This window comes from Camarhynchus parvulus, chromosome 12 (assembly GCF_901933205.1).
Source record: "Camarhynchus parvulus chromosome 12, STF_HiC, whole genome shotgun sequence".
In the NCBI taxonomy this organism is placed as follows: Eukaryota; Metazoa; Chordata; class Aves; order Passeriformes; family Thraupidae; genus Camarhynchus; species Camarhynchus parvulus.
Genome location: NC_044582.1, coordinates 3,518,978 through 3,528,847, shown reverse-complemented (window position 1 = coordinate 3,528,847; position 9,870 = coordinate 3,518,978). Strand labels below are relative to the sequence as shown.

Below are 9,870 nucleotides of genomic sequence, written 5' to 3'. Positions count from 1 at the left end.
GGTGCTGGAGAGCAGGGGTGGTGTCTGCCCATAATGGGAGAACAGATGCCAGTCTGCAGTGGAGGGGTTGAGAAGGATTTTGGGGCTGTTTTGATACCAGGGCAAGTTTAATCTGAGGTTTGAGTGTCTTGTCTGGGCACTGCCTGCACCAGCGCTGCTGCTGGCAGCCTGTCCAACCTGTGCTCCATTCAAGGTGGATGTTCTGAGTCTCCTGTGTTTGGGGAGCACATCACCTCAGGAAAAAATCCAAACAAACCAAACTTTGTGTGTGTGTCCTGGCCACCTGCTAAGTCCTGGCCTCTCATCCACTCTTGCACTTCAACCTTCCATGGCCTTGTTGCTACTGGGTTGTTTCTGATGTGTTTTTGTTCTGGTTTATTTCACATCTGTTGCCCTGCCAAGAACTGAAGCTGTTTTATTCTCTTACTCAGTGCTTTCATATCCTCACGAAGCTCTTTTCCTCCCTTGTTACACTTCCTGCACCCCACACCTGCTCCTCGGGGGACAGCAGTGACCTCCAGCGCCAGCATCCCCTTCCCTGGGCGGGGGCTAACGAAGGGGCGGGGAAGGCGCTGAGGTCCCTGTTCCTGGGGCTGCTTGGAGCCGGTTGCTATTTCCGTGCGCTCCGAGGTGAGGCTGGACCCAGTTTCACGTTTATTTTGGGATTTAGCGCGTGTGAGTTGACTCACAGCCCATAAAAAGCAGCCGCCAGCACTGCCCGGGCCCGGCTCCGCCCGGGCTGGCGCGCCCAGGGACAATTTTGGGTCCCCGCTGGGGTCCCCCGAGGCGGGGCCCGGGCCGTGGCAGCCGCAGGGTGGCAGCAGGGGACCGGCGGTGGCAGCAGGGGACCGGCGGTGGCAGCGCGTCCCTCCGCCCACGGGGACCGGCACCGCTAATTACCGCCCCTCATTAACGGCGGGGCCGGGAGGGAGCCCCGGTGGTGCTGGGCACTGCTGCTCTCTGACGTCATGGGCAGCCTCTGACCTCACACAGAGGGAGTGTAGCTATTGGCTGAGTTCTGTGTGACCTCATGGAAAGGGCAGTGCTGGGTGGCTGAGGCTGGCGCTTAGGGACAGTGCGTGAGCCCATTGGCTCGGCCTGTGATGTCATAGGGGAGCAATGGTGGTCACTGGCTGGTTTCTGGGTCGTTATTGGCTGAGGCTCTATCACCTCATCAGTGAGCCTGTGATGTCACAGGGAGGCGTGTGCTCATTGCCTGGCTGAGAGCGACTGCCGTGATGTCATGAGGTAGCAAGGTGCTCACTGGACAGTAGCATGTGACATTGCGGGGCTGCTGTGACCTCACAGGGAGCACGACAATCACTGACTGGCAGAGTGTGACATCACAAGGCAGTGCATGACCTCATGATGGCACAAGACACTCATTGGCTGGCAGGGTGTGATGTTCTCAGACAGCCCATGACATCATGGAGGAGGGGGGTGCTTATTGGCCTATGTGGTGTGATATCCTGGAGCAGCCTCTGACATCATGGAGGAGGCAGGTGCTCATTGGTTGTCAGGCTGCGACTTCCAGGAGCAGCACATGACTTCAGGAAGGAAGGGACACCCCATTGGTCAGTGGTGTGTGACATCCTGCAGCAGCCCGTGACCTCATGGGTGAGCGGGCACTCATTGGCTGTTGCGTGTAACCTCATGCGGGACTGCGCGCCCATTGGCCGCCGGGCCGTGACGTCACGGCAGACGGGCCGCTCATTGACGGCCAGCGCGGGAGCGCGTTTGGCGCCGCCTGGCGGGCGCGAGCGCCGGCGCTGCGCGGCGCCGATTGGCCGGCGGGCGGGGTGGGGCGGGGCCGGGGGGCACGTGCCGGCGGGGCCCCCGCGGGGCGGGCGGCGATTGGTCGGGCGAACGCGCGCGTGCCCGCGGCGCGAGCGGGCGCGGAGGCAGCGCATGCGCGCGGCGGCGCGGGCGGGCGGCGATGGCGGCGCGGGGCTGATGGCGGCGGCGGGGGGCGGCGCTGCGCTGAGGGAGCGGCCCCGGTCCCGGTCCCGCCCGGCCCGACATGGGCAACGAGGCCAGCCTGGAGGGCGGCGGCGACGACGGGCAGCTGCCGCCCGCCGCCGCCGCCGCCGCAGGGGCCCCGCCGCCGCCCGCCGCCGCCGCCGCCAAGCCGCCTTCAGCACCGGGCGGCGGCGGACAGCTCCCGCCCGCCGCCGGGCCCAGGTCAGAGCGCGGGGCGGGGACCGGCGGGGCGCGCGGGGTCGGGGCACGGGCTCCGGGCTGTCAGGGCGAGGGGCACGGCTGGGTGGGGGTGTGGGCACAGGGGAGCAGGGGTGGCGGTGCGGGTGTGGGGGGGGCACACGGGCAGGAGGTGCGGCCGTGTCGGGTGAGGGGTGAGCGGTGCCGGGGTGCGGCGGAGAGCTGTGATCGGGGCTGGTGTGGGGCGGGCAGGGCTGTCTGGGGGCAGGAGGTGCCGTGGGGTGCCGCTCTGGGGGGCTCCTGCAGGCGAGCGCAGGCAGGGGAGACAGGAGTGTGCACGGACTGCGAGCCGAGGGCAGAGGCGGTGCGGCTGTGGGGTGTGGGCAGCAGGGAGCAGGCAGGTGAGGGAGGTGCGCTGGGCTCAGGGTGGTGATGGAGGCACCCGAGTCAGGTCACTGCTGGAGGGTGCAGCCTCAGGGGAGCTGGCAGCTCCGGGACATCCTCGGGTGCTGGGGAGAGTGAAGGTGCGATTTGGGGCTGGGTGTGGAACAAGGATGGAGTGCCCGGGGAGGAGTGTCGTGTTTTGGGGGGCAGGAGAAAGCGGGGTGCTGCCCGGTGAGCAGAGGTCCAGCAGCAAGCGGGGAGGCATAAGGAGGAGGGAGGGTGGTTCAGGGTTGGTGAGTCTGGTCGGGATGGGGGGATGGTGCCTGGCAGCACACGGCTGAGAGCACTGGGGCATGTGAGCACCCCAAACGTCGCCACCCCCAATGTGACCACTCCCAAACGTGGCCACCCCAAGTGGAGCCAGCACCAAACGGGAAAGGTCGTTATGTAACAGGAGGGACATGCAGCCCTGCCAGGAGTCATCGGTGCAAAACCTCGCAGGGAACTGCACCGAGCCGTTCTCCTTCTGCCAGGCAGCGCCAGCTGCCAGGGAGATACTTTGGAAGTGAGTGTGGGATAAGAGATATTCCTTAAAAGAAAAAAGCCAATCCTAAAACATCATCCTATCTGAAAAAATAAAGGCGAGGAGCAGAAAGTTGCACGGAGGGATGCGGAGGACGCGGTGGGTGGTTCGCCCTCAGTGTGTGGCCAAGGCAGGGGCATTCTGGGCTCTTCGCCTCGTCTGGGCAGTGAGGAGTGCTGCTGGTCTTGCCAGTTGTGTTGCTTCAGACAGGGAAAATCCAGGTGGGAGGCTGAGCAGGAGGCTGCAGTCTTGCCTGGCAGTGGGCTCTGTCTTGCTGGGCTGCAATGGCTGCTCACAGGCACACCGTAACATCCAGTGGGCTTCAGGGATGCTACAGCTGTGGGCACACTTCTGTCTGTAAGATCCCTGTGAGCTTTCACACAGCGAGTGTGAAAAAAATGACTCTGAGGGAAATTATGCTCATTTTCCTTTACATTTTTCTCAGTTTTCCTTGCTAGAGAGTCACAACCCCTCTGCTTTGGATTCTGCCCATGAAAAGTTGTTTGCAGCTGCTTGAACAATTTAAAATTAAATACCTTGTGGGGCTGTTGAGGCTGCTGTAATGAGAGGAGCCGAGGAAGCCATGCAGGTCTGCTGTCTCTGTCCAATTCTGGCACTGCTCCTCCATTACTGTCCAGGGTCTGTGTTGGCTGTTGTGGGGTGCTGGGGGTTCCAGGGGCTTTTAGGGTCCTGGAGCATGTAGGGCTGCTGGGTGGAGGAGCAGAGTCTGTAGCACTGGCCATCCATGCTCCTCTCCTGCCAGAAACACCAGGTTGTTTTTTCCAGCCATGCTCCAGCCCTTACACACTGAGCTGATGCTCCTGTGCCTCCTGGGAAGCTGCTGCTGGGGAGCTGCCCTCCCTTGCAATTAATTAAAGCAATTAAAGAGGTGGGCCAAGTGAGGCTGTGCTGTGGAGCAGCAGTGGGATGGGGACGATGCTGAGCTATGCCAGTGTTTAAAACCTAAGCGTGGGAGGGGTGTGGGGGGCTGAGATGACACTGAGGGATTTTAATTCAAGGTAGCAAAGTGGCAGTGAAGGGAAATGAGGCCTCGAGAAGAAAGTCACTTTTGTGAGGGGCGGGAGTGGGCACATAAGACAGACCATATGTTGTGAAAGGTTCAGCAGAGCACAGGATGTGCTGGCCAAGCAGTGAGTGTGCAGTGCAAAAGGTGCTGCTCCAGAAATCTCAAGTGGTCAGAGAAAGTGAGTTTCTTTCAGTATCAGAGCAATGTTTTTTTCCTCTGAATTAAGTAACCTAAATCCACATGTAAGCTGGTGAAAACCATAGTAGTATGACTTTTCTGTGTTGTTTTTCACAGTTTGTTTTGTGTTACACAGAGAAATAGCCTGAATACTTTATAGGGGCTACCCTGGACTTTGGGGTCTTGTGTTTAAATCTATAATAACAGCTTCTGAGAACTGTGCATCCACTATGAAGATACTTTGTAGAGAGTAGAAACCTCAAATAGGAGTAGCATCTTCTCACTGAGTTGCAATGTCTACCACTATTTATAAACTTTTATTTTTTGCTTGCATGCTTTGCTGAGGCATGGGGGAGCCAGAGGTTGGAGGGAAGCTGGGAGCAATGCTCAGCTCTGGGGTGGTTTGGCTCTGCCAGCAGGATGCAGCTCTGGAAAAGGCCAACAAGGTGCAGGGTTGCATTGGCAAGGTGTTTTCAGTGCAGAGCTCACCCCTGTGCAGGGAGCTGCTGGAATCTCACCTGAGGAGGCTGTGCCTGACTCTGGTACTCCAGCAAGGAGAGATTGAATCTGGGGAGGGAGGGCAGGGTTGCTGCTGGTCTGGTCAGACAAACAGAGCTTCTAGCCTGAAAGGAGACATCATTAACCTGTAGGATCAAAGGAACTCAGATTGGTTGCTGATGAATGTGGACAGAAAGCTTTGGACTGGCAGGTTCTAGTCTGTTCCTCCAGAGACACCCCCTAAGCAGAAGGGACAAGCTCATTTCATGGGATGGATGGATGGATGGATGGATGGATGGATGGATGGATGGATGGATGGATGGATGGATGGATGGAAAAAGGCTTGGGTGGCGGAGCAGGGATGATCCCAAGTTCAGAACTGTAGCTTGGGGCACTGAGCTTTACATGGCTGGTTTTCCTGGTAACCTGCAGAAAGACTTTATTGCTGCTTCTGACTGTATGTGCCTGATTTCTGCTGGATTCATTCAGGTTTTTGGTCTCTCTGCTGCTCAGCTATGGAGCTTGTAAAAGGCTCTTTTTGACACCTGGATGCATGAGCTCAGACTGAAGGATGGGAGAGGGGAAGAGGGGCAGTCTCTTGGGAAGCATTGATGACCAGCCACAAATTCAGGGGCTGTCTGTGGGAGCAGCAGTGCTGTCAGCACCGCTGTTTCTCTGGAGCTGGGTGATGCACACTGCAGGCAGCCAGGCGGGCTGCAGGCTGAGAGGCTGGGAGGGAGCTTGCTCCCATGGCACACTGGCAGAGGTGCCAGGACCTTTGTTTTCCACACTGTGGGTCATACCCCAGTATTTCTTAAGCCTCAAGATAGGCTGTGAGCTGAAGGTCTTGAAGCAACCAAGAGGGAATATTTCCAGTACTGTGTGGTAGCACCTTTGGCATGGGCTGTGAGCTCCCTCAGAGCCTTCCCTTGGCTTGGAACAGTGGCAAGGCAAGTACTGATCCTGTTTACCCTGCTGTACATTCAGCATGGCTCTGTTTGGCAGGTGATGGAGCTTGAAGTAAAAAATCTGGTGATAGGGAAGAGCATAGGAGAAACAGAACTGAAAGAAAGCCCTTTAAATCAGAGAAACTTTGGACAAACCATTGCAGTTTGGATGTTCCCTTTTACCTTCTCTGTAGCTCACTTGAGTGTGCTTGTTTACTTGCCATAAAGTACTATCACAATGAGAGATAAGAAGTTCATGTATAAAGATAATTGTTTAAAAAAAAGCAACTTTGCCTCTTTCTTTTTAAATGGGCACTTTTCCCAAGCTTGCAGAAATAAGCAGTCGATGCCCATTTTCATATGACTGTGCTAGAAATAAAACCAGACTGTGTGATGGGAAGTCAGGCTGTGGAGAGGGCTCACGCTCACCTGGAGAGCCCAGAGAGCCAGCTCCATCCTCGTTTCCATGCTCTGCTCTCCCCAAAGGCTCTGAGCCCTGCACGGGATGGGGCAGAGGCATCACCATCAGAGGCATTGCTGGGAATTTCCTCAAATATTAAAATAGGTTTTTTCCCTGGCTGAGCCATGGACTGGCAGTCTGGAAAAGCCTGCCATGCTTCTGCACTTATTGAGCATTAGTTTATTTACTGCAAGACATTTGGAGGGTCAGGAGGGAACTGAGGCTGGGTTTGAGCGAGGAGGGGAAGAACAGATAGGCAGTGTTTTGAGATCATTAAACTTGGGCGAGCAAAACAAAACGTAAAAGGAGTAGAAAATGGTGTACATGATGGATCAAATCAAAATATTTGTGGTGTTAAATACCCCATTGGGCATCAATTTATCTTCTCTCATGATGGGCAGGCGGTGCTGGCTGTGACACAGTGCTTTGCGTATTGTGATTGCTCTGACAGCAGCCATTAGGCCACTGAATCCAGACGGCACAATTCTGGGTGCTTAAGTAACTCCAAAACCTCTTCTGGGAACGTGCTCATCAATATTCACAGTGTTTGGCATCAATTATTAATGCCTTTATTTCCAAAACAAATACACAGATTTGCAGTCTGCCTCACAGGTTGGGGTTTCTCACTGCGGGATCCAGCCTGGATGGTGGATCTTTACCCCTCACTTTTGCTGGGTGAGGGGCTCCTGGGGATGTCCCTGCAGTGTCCACTTCTGCCCAGAAAGGATATAGAAGAATTTGGGAGGAGTAATGTCCTTTGCTGTGTTGGCTGAAAAGTTGGAGGAGTCCTGGGCTTCTTCTGGTACAACTGGAAGCTATGGCGGGGCCGCTTCCTTTGCACTGGAAAGCTGAGTGCTGATGGTCAGCCTTCTAGTGGAAGGTGTTCCTGCCCATGGCAGGGGATGGGAACTAGGTGATCTTTAGGGTCTCTTCCAACCCAAACTATCCTGATTCTTCTGCTGATGCTCAGGAATGGAGCTGCAGCTCAAGTGGCCACATCCATTGGGGCTGGTGGGTCCCTCCGCATTGTTGCTCATGTTGAGCTGGCTTCTGCCTTTCCACTTCTGCTTCTCCAGCATGCTGCAATAAAGCTGTTTCTTTTCTCTGCTGTGTGAATCAAGCACATATTTGATGTTTCCCATCATGTCTCCGATTCAGTGCAAACAGATAGTCAGTGCTGTGGCATATTCCTGCAGTGTATATGAGTTTGGGGAATACTTGATGTGCATCTGGACTGGCAGAACACCACAGCCTGCCTGCCACACAGCCTCTCTGTACAGCCGTCTTCACCGCTTCCCCGGCTGGGGCTGGCACTGGGGCTGGCCCAGGGTGTTTTTCCAGCAATCCTTTTCCAACATCATGCTAATTTCCTGGTGTATGAGGTGCCCCTTGGGAAGGATGGGACAGGCAGTCAGGGTGCAGAGTGCTTCCCAAGACAAGAGCAGGTAGCTCAGTAGGATCAAACAGTTTCATGGCTAAGGCGTTAGAGTTTTTCACTAAATGTGACAATAACATTATCATGTGGACTTTGCTGTTGAGCACTGCTGCTACAGGATGTTCCTTGGGTTTCTTTTTTGGTCTGTGAGTGACAGCAAGTGCTGATGGTCATCCTGGTCCCACACTTCATAAACTGTTATTCATCTTGAATTTGGGATCGTCGCTGTTGAGCCATCACTGTGTTTTCAAATGTCTGTTTGAATGACAGATCTGTTATTTTTGTATCAGTTTATGAGCACGAGTATTCCTACGAGCAAGTTTTTTTGTCTTTTTTCGTGCTTGGAGGTGCTAAGCTCCGGCATGACCCCGAGGTGCTGCTGTGCAGCCTGTCAGTCATCGATGAGCACGTCGTATTGCTTTTCATGTCACTGGTGCTGGGAAGGTTTTATGAATGTGGTGAGCTGGCTCCTCTCTGAGAGCGCCCAGCACCCCTAATGGGCTATTTAGGAGCCTGTAGGAGCAATCAGCATCACTGGACCCTATTAATGCTGGCCTGGGCTTGATGGCATGGCTGGAAGGGGTGTTCATGAGGTGCTCTGCTCATGTTTAATACAAAGATGACTTAGCTACACTGATGGTGGTGTCTTGCTCACTCTTGGCCTCTGCAGCTTTCCTAGTGTGTGTTTGATATTGAAGAGAGACCCCAGCCCCATTAAGAGACGGGACAGTGGGTTGGGAGGGCAGGAAGCAGCAGCTCCCTGCCCGTGTTGAGCTCCCCAGAGACAAGTCAAGGAAAGCACCTCTGAATGCAATTTTTATTTTGTTTTCTCTTATTATTTGTGTAAGTGCCATGGTTTGGCTGGAGATGGGGAGGGAATGCGCCCTCCAGCCTGGCTGCTGGCACTGGGTGGCAAAGATGGTTATGATGGCTAGCAAAGACACACTTCTGCAGTTCAGAGGCCTATGCTAGCCAAATGGTAATGAAATGTGTGTTCAGAGTGAGCATAAATAAGTGTAGAAGCAGTTTACCAGATGGAATAATGGGATATATGATCACAGAAGGTTTAAGTAAAACTGTCGCCTCTGAATATACAAAGTTGCCCTCAGTCCAAAACTATAATTTCTGTGATGAGCAGCAGATTAGCTGTTCTTACTGGCTTCATTCCCCCCTGAAGATGTGATTAAATAGTTTGGGTGCATTCTCTTTTTTCAAAAATGATTTAGTTGTGTTTCTAGGTCACTGTCAATAGAAGAAAAATGTTCGTATATTTAATGCAGTAGAGTGTTAGGCATCTTCTGAGAGGAGCTACAACACAAACCCCTCTCCTGCCCTGTCTGTTCCCAGACCTCTCTCCTGTCCCTGTCCTTAGCACAGGAAGGAAGTGCCTTTACACCTTCTCCCTAGAGCAAGAAGATGAACATCTCCATGTGGAGACTGCTAGTGCTCCCTGGGCTGGGCACAGCTGTCCAAGAACCAAGTGACTGCAGTGTGCTGTGCAAGGTACTGCTGGGGAAAGGTGGAAGCACAGGCCTGGGGGAAACCTCGGCCATTACTTGCTGGTAGACACCATTAGACACCCCATCACACCCCCACTAATGAGGTAATGACTGAGATCCTAAATGAGACACTCTTCTCTTATGGAGGCAGACTGAGAGAGCTGGGGGTGTTTGGTCTGGAGAAGAAAAGGCTCCAGGGGGACCTTAGAGCCACCTGGACCTCTTCTCTTGTCATGTGTAGGTCCTCGTGAGAAGAGCATTTCTTGTCCTCTTGGAGGGTTTTGATAGCTATAACTGAACTTAGAGCAAGCAGATGCTGCATAGAAAACCCATCCACGCTGCTTGGGAAATGTTGCAGAATTTTGAGGGGTTTTGGGCATGTGTGACTAACTGCTCTTCACTCAGTTCCAGGACCTGACAGGGACCACAGGCTCTCAGACATGACAAAGCAGTTTCCCACGCTGAACAGCTTTCAGATGAGGATTTTACAGCTCCTCTGACAGATGTAGAAGACAAATCACCATGAATCAAAATGTCATTTGGTTTAGATGTGGCCAAATCCTGCATTTCAGCCAGGATGTCCAAGGGTGGCAGGACCTCCTCGATCCAGCCTTACATGGCAGGGACACTTGCAGAGGCCAGATGTCAGTAGCTGAGAGCAGCCCCTGAACCTTTTTTTCTCTTTGTTTCCTTGCATACCAGT

The 9,870-nt window shown here is 54.2% G+C and overlaps 1 protein-coding gene across 3 annotated transcripts in view; it reads left to right on the top strand.

Moving 5' to 3' along the window:
• Positions 1-2,130: 2,130 nt before the first annotated feature.
• The window catches only part of BSN (bassoon presynaptic cytomatrix protein), an 88,637-nt gene continuing 80,897 nt past the window's right edge, over positions 2,131-9,870 (top strand). For all 3 annotated transcript variants that reach the window (XM_030956544.1, XM_030956543.1, XM_030956542.1), the window contains exon 1: positions 2,131-2,181. The gene's annotated coding sequence lies outside the window, so the exon portion shown is untranslated. The remainder of the gene's footprint in view (positions 2,182-9,870) is intronic.